Below are 16,727 nucleotides of genomic sequence, written 5' to 3'. Positions count from 1 at the left end.
GCTGTCTTCAGATTTATGGGTTTCGCATTTAGATACAACTGGTGGTCATCAGCATACCTGTGGTATTTGCAATAGGACAAGACTGGTAACACATGAAGAGATACAACCTAATACAGAATCCTGTGTGGGAGGGGGGGGGGGGGTGCCTGATGCTACCTGTCTCCATCGTGACTTTATGGTGCCGGACATGAAGCATTGCTGGCGAAACTTCGAGTATGACCGAAACCGTTGCAGTGCACTTGGCGAGATATTTATGCTGCTAAGTTTGGAGAATAAGATGTCACGGTCGACGGTGTCAAAGGCTTGGTGAAGTCTAAGAAGCAGATAATAGCTGCCTCTTATGGATCCATGGCAAGCTTCCGGTCATCTGTTACTTTTATTAAGGCGGACGTTGTGCTGTGATGTTTACGAAAAGCTCTACGTCTACATCTAAGTGATTAGTCTGCTATTCACAATAAAGTGCCTGGCAGAGGGTTCAGTGACCACCTACGTACATACATATATTAATACTGGTTCCATACATCATGAATACGACATTTCGTAATGATGTGGAACGTGTCACTTTAACATAAGTTTTATTTACACAAAATAATTTATAATTTCTTTTTTAATTATTAATTTATTATTTTTTTACAGTTACTACTTCATATCTAAAAATTCATCTATTGAGTAGAAGGAGTTCTCATTCAGAAATTCTTTTAATTTGCTTCTAAATGTTGGTTGGCTATGTGTCAGACTTTTAATGCTATTTGGCATATGACCAAAGTGCCAAAGTGCCAAAGTGAGATTTAATCCAGAATAGTGAAAATCATCCTTTCTTCTAGAGTTGTAGCTATGCACTTCACTGTTATTTTTGAATTGAGATGGGTTATTAATAACAAATTTCATAACTGTATGTGTGTATTGCGAAGATGCTGTGACTATCCCGAGTTCCTTAAATAAATGTCTGCAAGGTGATCTTGGGTGGGCTTCAGTTATTTTTCTGATTAAACGCTTTTGTGCAATGAATACTTTCTCTCTTAATGACGAATTGCCACAAAATATGATGCCATATGAAAGCAGTGAATGAAAATAATGAAAATAGGCATAGTTGGCTAATTTATTGATATTTTTATCACCAAAATCTGCACTAACCATAATAGCATAAGTAGCTGAACCTAACCGCTCCAGCAGATCATCGATGTGTTTCTTCCAATTTAATTTCTCATCAGGCATAAACCAAGAAACTTTGAATATCCTGCCTTAGCAACAGACTTCTGGTCATAGTCTATATTTATCAGTGGTGTTATGCCATTTACTGAAGAGAATTGTATAAACTGTGTGTTCTCAAAATTTAATGAGAGTCCATTTGCAGAGAACCACTTAATAATTTTCAGACATTATTTACAACTTGCTCAGCTGATTCTTGTTTGTTGGGTGTGATTACCATACTTTTATCATCAGCAGAAAGAACTTGCTTTGCATCTTCATGAAACCTGAGTGGCAAGACATTAATATATATTAAGAACAATAAGGGACACAAGACTGAACCCTGTGGGACACCATTCTTGATACCTCCCCAGGTAGAGGGATGTGTTGATTTTTACAGGCTATCTATATTGTTAATTTCAACCTTCGAGCTGTTTCTCTAGCGTTCGACTCTCGAAAGGCGCGCGGGACAAACGAGCACTTAAATTTTTCTGTGCGAGCCCTGATTTCTCTTATTTTATCTTGATGATCATTTCTACGTATGTAGATGGGTGCCAACAGAATGTTTTCTCTACCGGAGGAGAAAACTGGTGATTGAAATTTCATGAGAAGATCCCGTCGCAACGAAAAACGCCTTGGTTTTAATGATTGTCACTCCACGTATCATGTCTGTGGCACTATGTCCCCTATTTCGCAATAATACATGACGAGCTGCCCTTATTTGAACTTTTTCGATGTAATCCGTCAGTCCCACCTGATACGGATTCCACACCGTACGGCAATAATCCAGACTTGGGCAGACAAGCGTGGTGTATGCAGTCTCTTTAGTAGACCTGTTGCATCTTCTAAGTGTTCTGCCAGTGAATCGCAGTCTTTGGTTTGCACTACCCACATGATCTATGTGATAGTTACAATTTAGGTTATTTGTAATTGTAATTCCTAGGTATTTAGTTGAATTTACAGCCTTCAGATTTGTGTGACTTATCGCGTAACAGAAATTCAGCGTATTTGTTTTAGTACTCATATGAATAACTTTATACTTTTCTTTATTCAGTGTCAACTGCCACTTTTCGCACCATACATATATCTTATCTAAATCATGTTGCGATTCGTTTTGGTCCTCTGATGACTTTACAAGACGGTAAATGACAGCATCATCTGCAAACAATCTAAGACGGCTACACCGATTGTCTCCTATGTTATTAATGAACGTAGATCAGGAATAATAGAGGGCATATAACACTTTCTTGGGGAACGCGGGATATTGCTTCTGTTTTACTCGATGAATTTCCGTCTGTTACTACGAACTGTGATCTTTCTGACAGGAAATCACGAATCCAGTCGCACAACTGAGGCGATATTCCATAGGCACGCAGTTCGGTTAGAAGACGCTTGTAAGGAACGGTGTCGAAAGCGTTCCAGAAATCTAAAAATATGGAATCAATTTGACATCCCCTGTCGATAACTCTCATTACTTCATGAGTATAAAGAGCTGGTTGTGTTTCATAAGGACAATATTTTCTGAATCCGTGCTATGTGTCAATAAATCGTTTTCTTCGAGGTACTTCATAATGTCCGAACACAGTATATGTTACAAAACCCTACTGCAAATCGACGTTAGTGATATGGGCGGATTACTTCTATTTTACATTTTGGGTATTGGTGTGACTTGAGTAATTTTCCAGTCCTTATGTACGGATCTTTCTGTTAGCTAGCGGTTGTATGTAATGGCTGAATATTGAGCTATTGTATCAGCTTACTCTGAAAGGAACCTGAGTGGTTTACTATCTGGACCAGAGGCCTTGCCTTTAAAATTTGATGTAAGCTGCTTTGCTACACCGAGAATATCTACTTCTACGTTTCTCATCTTGGCAGTTGTTCGTAATTGGAATTCAGGAATGTTTACGTCGTCTTCTTTGGTGAAGGAATTTCGGAAAACCGTGTTTAATAACTCTGTTTTAGTGGCACTGTCATCAGTGACTTCACCGTTGTTGTCGCGCAGTGATGATATTGATTGCGTCTTGCCACTGGTGTGCTTTATGTATGATCAGAATCTGTTTGGGTTTTCTGCCAGATTCCTAGACAGAGTTTCGTCGTGGAAATTATTAAAAGCATCTCGTATTGAAGTACGTGCTATATTTCGAACTTCTGTAAAACTGCAGATCTTGGGGATTTTGTGTTCTTTTAAATTTTGCATGCTCTTTTCGTTGCTTCTGCAGCAGCGATCTGACCCGTTTTGTGTACCATGGGGGATCAGCACAATCACTTATTATTTGTATGGTATATATCTCTCAACTTCCGTCGATACTACCTCTTTGAAATCATTCCACATTTTTTCTAAGCTTACATGATCAGATCGGAAGGAGTGAAGACTCTTTAGAACGCGTTAAGAGCATTTTTATCAGCTTTTTTAAGTAGCTGTACTTTGCGTTTCTTTTTATGGTTGTGGGTGTTACGGTATTCAGCCTAGCAGCAACTGCTAATCCCTGTATTCGTCATGATACTCCCTATTTGTCCAGGATTAATTGTTTTTGTTGCTAAGAGTTCAAGTATGGTTTCACAACCATTTACGCTTCGAGTTCAAAAATGGCTCTGAGCACTATGGGACTCAACTGCTGAGGTCATTAGTCCACTAGAACTTAGAACTAGTTAAACCTAACTAACCTAAGGACATCACACCCATCCATGCCCGAGGCAGGATTCGAACCTGCGACCGTAGCGGTCTCGCGGTTCCAGACTGCAGCGCCAGAACCGCGCGGCCACTTCGGCCGGCTACGCTTCGAGTGATCTCATGAAGTTGACTGGAATTCGTCTAATACGTTGTTTGTAGTTAGACAGCTTATCAGCTGGTCGTGGAATATATTTTCTAAGGCCTTGGGGCAGTACAGCAAGAATGCAAATAGATTGGTACTCAGAAGGTGCTGCGGCAGCGTGCTGTTTAGGTAGTGGCTTAAGAAGTTCCTGTTTCGAGGCCTCAGGGAAGACGCTTGTGGCTAAGGAGTGTTTGAAGATATCTGTTATAGTGGGCAGTAGTGGGTCAATAATAAGCTTCATTATTTGGAGTGTGATGCCATTGTGTTAAGTAGATGCCGATCTTATACGCACGATGGTTCTTTTGGCGGTGTTGCAACTAACAAGTTTTATAGTCAGTCCCACGAAAAGTGTACTCAGTTATCTGTATGAAATAAAAGACACTATCCAAAACATATGTTTACATTAAAGTACATATTATCACTAATTGCACAATTACCTAATAGTTAATGCAGTTGCCGCCATTATTGGTTATAGCTTGGTACCTTAGCCCTCTCTCCGGTAAATCATTGACGTTTCCAACCTCTAAATATCGTTTTACCCACTTGGCAAAGAATGTTTTTGACTTTCTAAAAACTTCAGCAACGGCTGCATATGAAAGCTTTGGTCCCTTTGGATGATTTACAAGGAACACTGCCAGGTGACGCTTAAGATATTTTGCACTCGTTTTAAACTGTGACCGACAAAACAAAGCATTCAGCTCTCACACTCTGTGCAAAACGCATTCGTTACAGATTCGAGACCACTACCAGAGACATCGCTGCGGACTTAACATTTAAAATTATGGTGTACACTTTCTCGTGGAACTGGCTGTAGATAGAATTTTTTGTGGTCGCAGTCGTTTACCACTATGAAGTAATTTATAAAGTGTCTACTTCGTTTGTGGCCCAGTAGTCGTTGTAGGTAATGTATAGCATCGGTTCAGTTCTTAGGCTGTGACAATGGTTATCAGCTGCAGCTCTTTCTTTGACTATAGCAAGATCGTGTAGGTTTTTTTCCGTAGGACAGCTGGTCTATTTCTGTTGACGGTTAATGTCTGGCCTTGACTGAGTTTTGCATTTCTCACAGCTTGACTGGCTCTGCCCCACTTCTACTTGAAAGTAATATAATGCTCAGGCACGGGTCTCTGTTTGTATGCACTATGTGTAGGGTCTCTGAGACTCATGAGCTGCTTTAGTTCTTCAGTTAGCCAAGGTATTAGTTTCCTTCTTACGTTTCTGTTCTTTAAGTGGGCATATTTGTCGTGTAGTTGAGTAAGTTTGTTACTATTTCTATCAACATATCTGTCAGTTAGGACACTGAAGAAACTGCAGGTAGCATGCGATGATAGACAAAGACAAAATACATACAGTCGACTGGGATACTTTCATTACACAGGATCCCGACCAGTCGGTTACGGGAAACATTCAGTACCACACGGGTATGCCTTTGGTATTTCATGTATACTCAGAAAACAGACTTATGCAACATACGAGGATGAGCTTAAAAAATTAAAAAAATGCGTAAAGAAATGTGCATAATATTACATCTGGCGCTTTAGGATTTGGTTAGGCTAGATTTAGTAAAACACTAAGCAGGGCACAAAGAAATGTGATACTGCGGCCAAGTGGAGCATTTGAAACTACTCCAATACATTTGTTACTAGTCATATTTGGTGGTTTGACTCATACGAATTACCGTCAGATGTCAAGAGGGAGTTTGTTGGCTTGAAAATGTGAGCTAGACAAATTTCAGAGTCTAATGTCGGAATTAGCAATAAGAGCCGACTAAAGCGCTGGCGGGTGGATGCTTGTCAAGTACACTGGGACACTTCTGATAAGGTTCGTCAAGTCAATGATATTTTCTCAAACAGACTAAACTCTGTCTTGTCAAACTCCGTGGAGGCATATTAATTAACTAACGGCCACGTCGCTTATCTCAAGCACATTTATGGTTCACCGAAGAAGATGTAATTCTGCAGTACTATATCTGAAAGTGCACTGGAACAGTACCACCCACCTGAAGCTACATAGCACGATAAATCTTTGAGATGTAACAGACAACCACAGAACGACGCGGTGCAGTGGTTAGCCACTATTCGACCATCCTGATGTAGGTTTCCGGTGGAAGAACACTTGCGATTTCCATCACCAGCCTTGTTATATCCGTGCCCCATAAAGACCGTGTCGTTAACTAGACGTTAAATCCTAATCTTCCTTTTTGAGAATTTTTTCTCTAGCTGTTGAGGTGATCCACTTCTTATCAAGCATGCGAGAAGAAACAGTAAAAAGAAGACGACAACAGCAGCAGCCAAAGTGTTACGAGTGGCAATAATACACTCCTGGAAATTGAAATAAGAACACCGTGAATTCATTGTCCCAGGAAGGGGAAACTTTATTGACACATTCCTGGGGTCAGATACATCACATGATCACACTGACAGAACCACAGGCACATAGACACAGGCAACAGAGCATGCACAATGTCGGCACTAGTACAGTGTATATCCACCTTTCGCAGCAATGCAGGCTGCTATTCTCCCATGGAGACGATCGTAGAGATGCTGGATGTAGTCCTGTGGAACGGCTTGCCTTGCCATTTCCACCTGGCGCCTCAGTTGGACCAGCGTTCGTGCTGGACGTGCAGACCGCGTGAGACGACGCTTCATCCAGTCCCAAACATGCTCAATGGGGGACAGATCCGGAGATCTTGCTGGCCAGGGTAGTTGACTTACACCTTCTAGAGCACGTTGGGTGGCACGGGATACATGCGGACGTGCATTGTCCTGTTGGAACAGGAAGTTCCCTTGCCTGTCTAGGAATGGTAGAACGATGGGTTCGATGACGGTTTGAATGTACCGTGCACTATTCAGTGTCCCCTCGACGATCACCAGTGGTGTACGGCCAGTGTAGGAGATCGCTCCCCACACCATGATGCCGGGTGTTGGCCCTGTGTGCCTCGGTCGTATGCAGTCCTGATTGTGGCGCTCACCTGCACGGCGCCAAACACGCATACGACCATCATTGGCACCAAGGCAGAAGCGACTCTCATCGCTGAAGACGACACGTCTCCATTCGTCCCTCCATTCACGCCTGTCGCGACACCACTGGAGGCGGGCTGCACGATGTTGGGGCGTGAGCGGAAGACGGCCTAACGGTGTGCGGGACCGTAGCCCAGCTTCATGGAGACGGTTGCGAATGGTCCTCGCCGATACCCCAGGAGCAACAGTGTCCCTAATTTGCTGGGAAGTGGCGGTGCGGTCCCCTACGGCACTGCGTAGGATCCTATGGTCTTGGCGTGCATCCGTGCGTCGCTGCGGTCCGGTCCCAGGTCGACGGGCACGTGCACCTTCCGCCGACCACTGGCGACAACATCGATGTACTGTGGAGACCTCACGCCCCACGTGTTGAGCAATTCGGCGGTACGTCCACCCGGCCTCCCGCATGCCCACTATACGCCCTCGCTCAAAGTCCGTCAACTGCACATACGGTTCACGTCCACGCTGTCGCGGCATGCTACCAGTGTTACAAGACTGCGATGGAGCTCCGTATGCCACGGCAAACTGGCTGACACTGACGGCGGCGGTGCACAAATGCTGCGCAGCTAGCGCCATTCGACGGCCAACACCGCGGTTCCTGGTGTGTCCGCTGTGCGGTGCGTGTGATCATTGCTTGTACAGCCCTCTCGCAGTGTCCGGAGCAAGTATGGTGGGTCTGACACACCGGTGTCAATGTGTTATTTTTTCCATTTCCAGGAGTGTAATTGTGATTAACTCTGAGCTAAGTGAAATTAATGACTAACTCCACAGAGATGAAAATACTAAGTTACTAGGTTGACGGTTCATTTGCAGCTTTGCGGAAATGACTGGAGTTTAAATGTTACACTCACTCCCATGAAACCAATGACCTTTCCGACGTGGGTTGGCTTGGGGGCCTCAGCGACACAATTAGCAGAGATGTAGTTGCAGTCACAGCACAGGGGTATTTGTGGAGAGGTCAGACAAACATGTGCTTCTTGAAGGAGGTCAGCAATTTTTTCAGTGCTTGCAGGGGCAACGATCTGATCTGGCCTTGTAACGTTAGTCAACATGGCCACGATGTACTGGTACTGCGAAAGTCAGAAAGCAAAGGGAAACTACAGCTGTAACATTTACCTAGGACATAAAGCTCTACTGTATGGTTACACAATGGCGGCATTGTCTTCGTTAAAAGATTCCGGAGGTAAAACAGTCCCCAACTCGCATAAGCGAGTGGAAACTACTCAGGAGGACATCATCATCAGGGAAAACAAAACAGGTGATTTACAGGTCGAAGCTTAATGGGTTAGGAACGTTAAAGAATTTAAAAAGAAAAATGGATAGGGTAAAGTTGGATGTAGTGAAAGTTAGTGAAGTGCGTTAACGGGAAGAACAAAACTTCTGGTCATGGCCGGCAGCTGTGGCCAAGCGGTTCTAGGCGCTTCAGTCCGGAACCGCGCTGCTGCTACGGTCGCAGGTGCGAATCCTGCCTCGGGCATGGATGTGTGTGATGTCCTTAGGTTAGTTAGGTTTTCGTAGTTCTAAGTCTAGGGGACTGATGATCTCCGATGTTAACTCCCATAGTGCTTAGAGCCATTTGAACCATTTTTTCTGGTCATGTGAGTACAGGACTATAAATAAGAAATCAAATAGCGGTATTACTGTAGTAGGTCTAACTAAAAATGAGGAAATTCGAATGGTTCAAATGGTTCAAATGGCTCTGAGCACTATGCGACTTAATTTCTGAGGTCATCAGTCGCCTAGAACTTAGAACTGCTTAAACCTAACTAACCTAAGGACATCACACACATCCATGCCCGAGGGAGGATTCGAACCTGCGACTGTAGCGGTCACGCGGTTCCAGACTGAAACGTCTAGAACCGCACGGCCACACCGGCCGGCAAATTCGAATGCGGGTAAGCTATTATGAACTGCGTAATGAACGCATTATCGTATCCTTGATAGAGACAAAGCAAAAATCCACCACATTAGTACAAAATTACACGTCAACTAGCTCTGCAAATGATGTAGACTTCAAAGAATGTATGATGAGATAAAGGGAATTATTCAGATAGTTAAATGTAAGAAACATGTAATTATCATGGAGGACGGGGATTCGAGAACAGGAAAGGGATGAGAAGGAAAAATAGTAGGACAATTAGGGGCTGGGGCAAAGGAATGAGACAGGTGAAATAACGTCAGACTTACAAAGAATACAATAATTCCAATTACAAAGAAAGCAGGTGCAGATACATGTGAATATTAATGAACTATCAATTTAATAAGTGACGGTTGCCACGAATTCTCAATAGAAAAACGAAAAAACTGGCAGAAACCTACCTCGAGGAAGGTCACTTTGGATTCCCGTGAAGTGTAGGAACACGCGAGGCAATGCTCATTCCACGACTTACCTTAGAAGATAGGTTAAGGAAAGGCAAATTTACGTTTATAGCATTTATATACTTCGTGAAAGCTTTTGACAATGTGCACTGCAATACTCTCTTTGAACTTCTGAAGGTTGCAAGTGGATGTAATATACAGGAAGTAAGCGATAACATGAACAGCACGTGTCTAAACATACATTATCCAGTCACATTAATGTGACTACCTGTTAAAGGCCTGAATAACCACCTTTTAGCCGGCCGGAGTGGGCGTGCGGTTCTAGGCACTACAGTCTGCAACCGAGCGACCGCTACGGTCGCAGGTTAGAATCCTGCCTCGGGCATGGATGTGTGTGATGTCCTTAGGTTAGTTAGGTTTAAGTAGTTCTAAGTTCTAGGCGACTGATGACCTCAGAAGTTAAGTTGCATAGTGCTCAGAGCCATTTGAACCATTTGAACCACCTTTTACAGTGTGGACCACTGCGAGACGTGCAGGAAGAGAGTCGATGAGGTTCTGGAGGACACCGACAGGGATACAGAGCCATACCGACTCCATTGCTGTGCCCAGCTAGGTTCCTCGGTTGAGGATCCAAAGCGCGGACAGCTGGATCGAGGTGGTCCTACTGGATCTCAGCTGTGTTTAAATTTGGGGAGTTTGGTGGCCAAGAGAGTACGGTAAACTCATCGTGGTGTTGTTCGTACCATGCACATGCACTGCCAGCTGTGCGACAGGTTGCATGTCCTTTTAGCAGATGCCATCGTTGCGAGGAAAAAGAAACTGCATTTAACGGTGGACATGATCCACACGTTAGATACATACTTGGGTTGATCGATCCACCCCCCCCCCCCCACCCCTCCCTCCACCTGCCGTCTGAGAGTGGTTATTGCACGTTGACGTCGAAAGTAGGCGGTGGTCACGTGAATGTGACTGGAATCTGCATACTAAAGCTATTTAGAAGATGTTGTTAATTCTTCAATTATAGAATTTCATTGTGACTAATGTTCTGTACATTTTTCAAACTAGTTATGTAACGTGTGGATGGTTAAAGCATGCTTCCTTAGTCGCGCACTGTCTTGTACCTTGAAACGGAAGGCGGTCTTTTACCATGGAACATGTGATATTTCAAAATAACTAAGTTTCTCTTATATATTAACTACGTTATCTATCTTGAGAACGGAAATCTGTGTTATTTTCCAGCGGCGTCCATTTCAGAATGTGTTTGAATTTTTATGGGTTTTTTATAACACTTTTACTTGCTTTTATTCCACTTACTGATTAATTATCTATGTGTAGTAGAGTAATGTGACAGATAGACTATTAAATGCATTACTAACAAGATTTTCTCGACTGCAACAGTTTTAAATTTCGATAGAATATATATTCCTAGGCACACGACCATGTAGTTCCTTGGAACTTTGTTTCACATTTGGAAATAACCTCACTTTCCTGGAGCAATTCTTGTAATTACAGAAAATAATAAGAGTAAGAAAATTTATGATACTTTATTACAATGCTAGTTACAGGCGAATGCCTGTAAAGTGTTGCAGTGCACAACACTCTCCCGTACACGAATTTCAGATTGTGCAAGTATAATTGGGTCAAAAGGAAGTGAACATATAGCGCATGACCCCTTGGCATCACAAAGACACGAGCAAGATGAAACGGATATACTAATGTCACTTGAACTAAATTAGATACATGACACATACAAAAATTCTTCAATCTGATGGGAATAATCACGGAATTCGCTGATTAAGTCTTCGGATTAAGAGACTAAAGTTCAGTTTTTTAACCAGTCTCGTGTCTACTGATTTCACAAAGACATGAACTGTTTGCAACACCACACAGGATGCGAAGTGAAGTGCGTGAGTTTCGGAAGGGAGGCGGCCTATTAAAAAATTAATATTAGGAATTGATGACGGTATCCGAAAAGGTACTCACCCTCAGGGAGGAGGCGAAGGCAGACTGCCAGTCTAGGAGTTGTGGCCTAAATAAAGAGCCGTAGGGAACGCGAAATATAGCGGTAGGCCATCGGCATTGTCTGAAGTGTGGATTCCTAGAGTGTCTGCTCTGTCCAAAAGCCTGGATACGAAGAGAGTGAAGCAGCTGTTCTCTGCCCACCAAGACTCTTCAATGGCTGCACATGTGATACTGCTCGCACGCTAGCACGGTGGCGTGCGTCTGCCAGTTAACTCAGCATAGACGCAGGAAAAGTGGCGGGATGTCGCAATTAGCAGCTTTTAATGGACAGAACTGCTTCTGGCCTGAAAGGCCAGGCAGGCGGCAGTGACGTTCCACTGGCAAAATGTTTGAAAAATATGTCTTACTAACTGCAGTACCCGGCGTTGCCCGGTATGTTTAATGCCCGTTTTACACGATGAACGAACTTGGGATCGATTGACAACCAATTGCTTGAATGTCGGCCGACTATCGTGGAACGAGCTCTGCTGAGTGCTTAGTTGCCACATTGCTTTCTGGTGCACTTACCATATGTTGAGTTTTGTTTATATTTATGACAGTTTTATTATCACAAGGAACTTTCCGAGCAAGTGAGAGTAGTTAATTTTTCGTAAATACATTGGTGTCCAAAATTAAAGCAATAAACGGAAATTTTGCAGGGTTATGTTTATTTTGGTACAAATCAAACAAACAAGTGATGGTAAAGTAGAAAAGGTGTAACGAATACAGAATGTAAACAACTGCAGCATGCATAACGGCAGACAAAAATGTTCTTCTTTTTTTCCAACTTAACGGATTTTCACGCACATTCCGACAATGTGGTTCAGTATCGGGTGTGACCACCTCTGGCACCAATACAGGCCTGAAGACGACAGAGTATGTTGTGAATGATGTCATCAGTTTTATGTTGAGGAAATATCGCCCTTTCTTCCTGGAGAGCTGCCCACAATCTTGGAGAGTGGTTGGTGCATGCTCACCTGGTGCAAGCCGTCTCCCTAGTGCATCCAAGGCACACTCTATGGGATTCTAATCGGGAGAGCGAGCAGGACACGCCTTGCGTGCAGTACCTTCCGTTTCCAGGAAAACATAAACCAACCAAGCTCTAGGAGGTCGAGCATTATCGTCCATCAGTACAGAGTCTGGGCTGCCAGCCCCTCGCAACAACCGCAAATGAGCTCCCAACATCTCATCACGATACCTGACAGCAGTTAAACCTCGCCGAATTACTCGTACAATTTCATGAAGAGCGGTTCGAGTGGTAAACATAATCTCTGCCCACATCATATTGGTCTCTTTCCACAATGTTCGGGCCCCGAAATCGTGTTCCACGTTCCATCCAGATGCGAATCCATCGAGAATCACTCTCCAGATTAAATAGGGACTCATCTGTGAAAACAACATTGGCCTACTGTTCGACCGTCCAGGTCGCGTGCTGATGACCCCACTCTAGACGTTCCCTTCTGTGAAGAAACTTCACAAGTGGACAGGCAGCAGGTCTCTGACAATAAAGGCCACTCTGCTGAAGTCTTCTGCACACCATTTGCCTCGATACATGTCCAGTGGATGGTGAGAGGTCAGACGGTCCTCTCTTGCGATGTCACACTTAGTCGGTTCTGCACTGGTCTTCGGAGTACAGTTTCGGTCTTTATAAAATGTCGCCACATCCTAAAAACAACAGAATGATGCACATTAAGCCATCAGGTCACATCAGTCTTCGACTGTCCTTCTTCCAGTCTTCCTACTGCCCTCCAACGTATAGAGTCTGGTAGGCATCTTCTCTGTGCCGTACTGCACATTCTTTGGCTGTGTATACAACGATTGCGGATGTGGAACTACCAAACACTACTCCATTTGATACGTACCTAACATCGTTGGCGTGGTTGTCCGTTGATTTGGATGCCATCTTTCGTGCAGAACACGATCGTACGGACATGTTGTAAGTAGGCTGTTTAGATTTTTATATGGGTAATGCCACGTAGCGCTCTATATGAAAATCACTGGCTGTGCTGTGTGCAGTATGTGGCTAGTTTGCATTGTTGTCTGCCATTGTTGTCATGAACTGCTACAGCTGGATGTGAACAGCGCGTAGCGTTGGGCACTTGGAGGTGAGCCGCCAGCAGTGGTGGATGTGGGGAGAGAGGTGGCGGAGTTTTGTAATACTGGATGTCAATTATGAATATTAAGGTAAATACATTGTTTGTTCTCTATAAATATCTTTCATTTGCTAACTATCCCCATCAGTAGTTAGTGCCTTCTGTAGTTTGAATCTTTTATTTAGCTGGCAGTAGTGGCGCTCGCTGTATTGCAGTAGTTCCAGTAATGAAGATTTTTGTGAGGTAAGTTATTTGTGAAAGGTATAGTGTAATGTTACTCAGGGCCATTCTTTTGCAGGGATTTTAGATAGTCAGATTGCGTTGCGCTAAAATTATTGTGTGTCAGGTTAAGCACAGTCGTGTATAAATTGTTCTAAAGGGGACGTTCCATGTATAAATGGTTCTAAGGGGACGTTTCATATGTCGACCCTTAGCTAGGATACCTCACTGGAATCTTCTGATTTTTTCTTGTAGTTTGTGTATTTAGTGTAGCTTTTGTTTATTGCTAGCGCGTAATTGTAGAGAGAATCTCCTTTGTAGTTGCAGTCTTTCATTGTTGTGCTGTAAAACAGTTGTGGCATGCATGTAGATTTGCACCAAGTATTTCGCAGGTGCGCTTGTAATTAACTACATATTATTTTCAGTGCTATGTTAATGTGTTCTCTTATTTTTGCTATTCAAATTGTGCTTTTCTGTGTTATCGTGTGAAATATTGTGACAATAATGGCGTGTGAAAAACGTAACACTCGGCTCCAAAGTAAACTAAGAAATGACAGTGAAGACGAAAGCAGTGTGTTGGCCCCACCATGTAATGAGTTAACTAATGTTCAAAGTAGTAATTTGGTAACTGTGCATAGGGAAATGGAGCGGGCGTCAAACAATGGCGTAGGCAGTGAAACAGGTAGTGAACAGGGAAGCATTATCGATCGATCGGTCGGCAACAGCTCGCCTCAGGAATCCGAAATGATAGGACACAATTTTGCAAATACTGTAGATTCAGGTTTTGCGTCCTCACCGTTTTCTCAAGTAAGTCAAGATACATTTTCAGCTTGTCAAAATGTGAATGTTGCCGATGCAAATTCACTGCCGAAAAGCACTGAGGAAAATGTTTCAGACACCAATGCATTGTTATTACAATTAATGCAACAAATGGGAGAAAAGCTTCAAAAGTTAGACACAATGGAACAACACCAGAGACAAACACAGCAACAGTTAGACGCAGTGGAACAAAATCTTAAAAAGTTAGACACAATGGAACAAAATCTTCAAAAGTTAGACTCATTGGAACAAACTCTCGAACAAACACGTGAAGATTTAACTGCTGAGTTACATAACATTGAATCGAAATGTCAAAAAGTCTGTAATGACGTAAAAACACAAATTTGTGAGCATTTTCAGCCTATTTTTTCGCGGCATGAAAATGCATTACAGAATCACGAAGCAGCCATAAAAGAGCTGCAAACCATTGTTCATGAAAATCATGAGACCTTGTGGGCTAAAATTGACTCAGTTGCATCTACCGATTCGGTTACGCAACTGGCAAAAACTCAGGAAAACTTAAAGAACACAGTAGATTCGATTTCAACACAAATGGACACTCTGAAACTTGGTTCAGAAAAACACACTGAGGAAATGTGTTCACTATCGGAGAAAGTAGCTGAACTTTTGGATCAGGTCACTAACTTATCTACAAAGGTAGATGATGATCTGAATGACACAAGACCCGTAGCCTTCACTGACACAGAAGAGTATGAACAAATTAGAAAATTCAGACAAAATCAAAATCACGACACGATGACTTTGACTATAAGCTGTTCATTACTACACGTAAATTCAAAACATTCAAGAATTCTGCCAATGACATTCATCCACAAGCGTGGCTCCATCAATTCTCTCATTGTTTTCCTCCCAACTGGTCATTAGAACACAGATTAGAATTTATGTGTGGCTACTTGGAGAATGAACCAGCTGTAAGAATGCGATCTGTCATTCACGATTGTCACAGTGAAGGAGAATTTTACCATGCGTTCCTCTCAGCATATTGGTCACAAGCTACACAAGATCGCGTAAAACATAGCATCATGATGATGAAACACTTTGAACAATCTGAATTTTCCAGTCTTGTCAAATATTTTGAAGACATGTTGCACAAGAATCAGTACCTGTCAAACCCATACAGCCCCTCAGAACTCATCCGCATTTGCTTAATCAAACTGCCTGAACATTTACGACATATTATTTTAGCAGGACGTTGCAAAGACGACATTGAAGCTTTTCAGGGACTGTTACAAGAATTAGAAATTGACACAGACAGTCGCGGGATGCGAAAACAGGAAAACAATCACTACAGGTCACATCCGTCACAATTCCGTGACGACAGAAACGATAACTGGACGCGACAAGGCTATTCTCACCACACAAATCGTGACCAAAATAGACACCACCCGTATGACAACCGTCGGCAGAGTAGTAATAATTACAGGGAAAGATCACCTCTCCGCAGTAATGACTATCACAGAGACAATCAGAGAAACAGACAATATGGGAACCAAAATAATTATTATCAAGGGAGACAGAATAACTTCAGACGCAACGGTCCAGCGCGCAGTTACGATTCAGGAAGAAATTCTCGACCACGTGACCGACAAGAAAGATACTATCGAATCTACCGACATGACGACAGACGATATGATCGTAACGACAGACCTGAATTGCATCAGAACTGGCGAGATTTAAACAGAGCAGAGCACTCTCGTCACGATGAATTTGTAGAAGTTAGGTCTCCAAATCCCAATAACGACGCGCGCCAACAAAGAGACAATAGGCAATGACTCACTCCGCTGGCAGCCACAATACATACTTATGAAACTGACGACGCAGCTGCCGTAGCTAGTAATTACGTAAAAATGGAAGACATTAGAGACATCTTACTCCAGGAACACGACGTAAAACATAATAACATTGCATATCCTGTGATTCACATTACTGTAAATGACGTAAAATTTACGGCAGTACTTGACTCTGGCAGTCCCATTTCAGTAATTAGTGAAACAGCTTTTAGCAAATGCAACAAATCGAACGATTGCCCCACACTTCCGTTACGTAAGATTAAATTACAAGGTGCAATCTTTGGAAAAAGTGTAGATGTACGCCAACAAACCAATTTAGAATTCTTTTGCCAAAGCCACAGCTTCTCTATGAACTTTCTTATTGTTCCATTATTGTCGACGGAAATTATACTGGGAGTAGACTTTTTGAATGAATACAAAGCAATCTTAAGCTTTAACGATGCTGAAATA

Source organism: Schistocerca cancellata, chromosome 5 (genome assembly GCF_023864275.1).
Source record: "Schistocerca cancellata isolate TAMUIC-IGC-003103 chromosome 5, iqSchCanc2.1, whole genome shotgun sequence".
Lineage (NCBI taxonomy): Eukaryota > Metazoa > Arthropoda > Insecta > Orthoptera > Acrididae > Schistocerca > Schistocerca cancellata.
Note: the sequence above shows the minus strand (reverse complement) of the source record.